Below are 3,754 nucleotides of genomic sequence, written 5' to 3'. Positions count from 1 at the left end.
GAAATTTGTTTGATAAGGTCATGAGTAGCATTTGAGCTATGGGCACAACTTCTCCTCCTACTGTGAAAATTGGCTCAAATTTGGCAAAGCCACAAACCTCTGATAAATCTGTTTGTAACTGCTTAATGCAGAACCCAAGTTTACCAGCTAAAATGCACAAATCCCAGCTCACTGAACAGACTGTGTGGATGCTGTCCTTCCTGAGAGACAGCATGCTTTGGCCCTTCCAGGCCATCCAAGGACCAGAGCAGGGGCCAGAGTAACTTATTTTGGCATTGTCTCAGTGCTGTCCCTGCCTGCACCCAAGCGCCACAGAGGCAGAGGCCACCCAAGTTACACACAAAGGGACTGAGAGCTTGACCAAAGGAGGGGGGAAAGGCCAAGCCAGGATTGCTGGTCTAGGATGAAGCTGTGGCTGAGAATTGTTGAGGAAAGACTGGACTGTGACCAAGTAGGCAGGAAGTAAAAATTAGAATTGCTCTGGCAAAGAGAATTTGACATAAAGAAGAGTGGATAACAGGATTAGGAGCTCTCAGGGGAAATTAAGAGCAAACCAGGATTCACTAGGAAAAAAAAGAGATGGACATTGTGTGAGAAATGTGAATGGGATGCACAGAGTCATGGGATTAGAATTAGCTAGGCTTGCCTGGGAAGGAGATTGGAAAAAAAAACACGTAGAGAAGAGCTGAGAACCAAAGGATGTATTTTGGAAGGGAGATTGAGAGTTTGATGGGTGAAGACTGGAAACAGAGGAAAGAGAAAACTTGGAGGCAGATGAAAGATGATAGTGATGCAGCTTGATGCAAAAGAGTGTGTGCTCCTTAAAACTCTGTTTCCTCCACAATCTGCAGAGTCTTGAAAACCACCATATCTCTGGTGTCAGCTGATGTTTTTTATAACCTTTGGAAAAAATGTGCCTCTCCTCATTTACTAGTTTGGTTTATTAAATGGTGACATATTATACTAGACATGTATCAGAGATTCTGCAAGTTATTTTTATGGATAAATCTTATGAGTGAACATAATATCTCTCATGAAGAAAACAGATCGCCTAAATGGGGTGTTATGGAGATCTTTAAAAATCATGAGTGGAATCATCTCTTTAAAAAGAGAGTGGAAAGGGGGTTTCTGTGTCTTTCAATACAAGCTCTAAGGTACATAAAATGAAATTATGATGAGGCAGGTTCAAAACAAAAGGAGATTCTACTGCTTGTCACACAGACTGCAGTGTGGCTAAAAGCCTTTCTCACAGGTAAGGGGAAAAATGGGTAGACATACGTAGAATAAATCTGTTGGTGAATTAGACCTGTCTCCAGACCCTGAACCACAAAAGGGGATTTGGAGAAGGCTGGGAGAGCTTGGAAGAAGATTGCCACATCCTTACTTCATCTGTATCTGATTTGTAGAGGCAAAAAGTATAACCAAATCCATAAGAAGGAATCTCCTGGGAGACAGGAAGAGCTGAAACCTGCCTCAATTAGTGTAAAGCTGAACTTGTTTCCCTATCACTGCCAGCGTAAGACTGTGTAAATCCCACCATAACCACATCCATGCCCAGTGCCACCCAGGAAACATCCTCAAGAACTAGCTCAGAATACAAGCTGGTCCAGTGTGATTCCTCCTTTTCTGGTGGCAAGAGACATCCTTTCTGGGCAGGACCTGAAGGTAAGGAATGGAACAAGTGGAACACAGGCATGTAGACACGTTGCTGAGGTGGACCAGCCAGATATTGTGCAGCCTTATGCTCTGTGTGAGGGGAGCCAGGGCTTCCAGTGGGGCAGAGGAACCTGAAGGAGCCCTGCAAGGACAGAGTCAGGGATGGAGAGGAACTACTACATTTCTCACCTGAGGCTGGAGAGGATTGCAGGATTCAAGGAAGTCTTCATTTCCTTGAGCAAATGCAGACAGATGCAGAAGGTCATGGCCATTGTTAGAAAAAGGCACGCATCTAGAGGACCTGTAATCTAAACAAGTCTACTTGTCTAAACCAGTCTAATTGTAATCTAGGCTAATTATTTTTTTATGTCACATTAAACAATTACTACAAAAATGCACCTTCAACATGAGAGATGTTCATTACTCTTACCCTGCAGGTCACCCACCTCAATGATGAGAAGTATGAGTTTGATACCCTCAACAAACTGAATCCATGTCTAATCCAGTCCCTTGAAGTCTGTTAGTATCTTCTCTAGCCACATTTTAAAAAGTGTGTTACCAAACTTTGTAACACATTGTGTGTCTCAAGTGGACACATGTGCTTCTGAAATACAGAATGAGAACTTGTAAGACCACACTCAGACCACTGTCCTCAGTGTTTGGGTTTACTTGACCCTACACAAACACATATTGAGTCTGCTAACTGCAATCAACTTTCTGCACAGACTGATGATGGTCATGGATCCTATTATGCACTGCTTAGCTCCCCACATGACATGCACTTCATAGCAAGCCCAAGCTCCCAGTCAAAGTCCTTGACTCTAGGAATTCAGGAATTATTTGGATCTAGACCTTTGGCCTTAATATCTGTATCTCTTTTATCAACATTATCTCATTTAACAACAGAACTGATACCAATACATCACCTTCCAAGTTATTGTTGAAGATAGGACCATCTGTAAAGGTTTAAATTTTAAAGCTCAAGGGACACTGATTTGTATCTGATGTTACCAGGCTTTCCTTAGTCTGTTGACAATTAAAGTGAGTAGGTGATGGAATTGTGAAACATGGTTTTGTGAGTAGCAAAAGGGGAAACTCCCTTGACGTTCAGAGCTGGCCCTTATCGACACAGTTTGTGGTTCCTTCTAGAGGCAGTTACAGATATTTTCCACTATCAGATTAACGTCTGATTTTTTCCTAGAGCTTGGTGAGCTTGGCCACTTTAGGTGTGGCAACCACCAGCAGAATAACCTGAAACACTAGAATAATCAGGTTCATACCAAATAATTATGTTCACACAAAATAGACTGAGCACCTTACAGATGGCTCACCAATGCTTTTCCTCCAAAATTTCAGAGGGGAAACACTGTTTATTCTTTTAAATATCAAGGTTGTTATACAGAAGAAAATAAAGCCAGGTTTGTAGTCTTAATATCTGAACTGGGGAGTACTAATTGCCATAAATTGGGTGATTTTTCTTCTTCCACCTGAAAGTAAAATGCCCAGAGAGCATTTTGGTTAAAGGAGGTGTTACTGGGGCCTATGCTTTCGTAGGACTAGAAATGACAAGTTATAGCAAATATCAGAACATTCTTCTTATTTTCCTCTGACGTCTATAATGTGAAAGACCGGTATTGAAATTCCCGTGGCACAATTCAGAGGGATCTGCAATAAAAAGCAACTATGAATCAAGAAAAGCAAGGACTTGGTGGCAGTGTCCCAGATCTCATCACTGTGGTATATTTGTTTTTCTAATGGAAAAGTTTGAGTTTCATTCAGTTGCAGACATTACAACCCTATATTACAACATCATACTGATATAATTACACTAGTAAATCAAGCCCTAAGCTCAAGTACATGGACTCTGTACCTTTTATGTAACTAAAATGGTGTCTATATATCAGATAATATATACTTCACAAAGAGAGAAAATACATTAAAAGAACCTGCAGAAAATATCCAGTTAAGAAACGCAGAAACAAAGTGTGTGAACATGGGCATGTGTGTGTGGTATGGGATGGTAAAAGATTAAGAGTGCTGAAAAAGCATAAAGTGGAAGGAGAAAATAAAATTCAAACAGTAACAAAAAAGGAAAACT

The sequence above is a fragment of the Agelaius phoeniceus genome, chromosome 3, assembly GCF_051311805.1.
Source record: "Agelaius phoeniceus isolate bAgePho1 chromosome 3, bAgePho1.hap1, whole genome shotgun sequence".
NCBI lineage: Eukaryota > Metazoa > Chordata > Aves > Passeriformes > Icteridae > Agelaius > Agelaius phoeniceus.
This window is presented reverse-complemented; position numbering follows the sequence as displayed.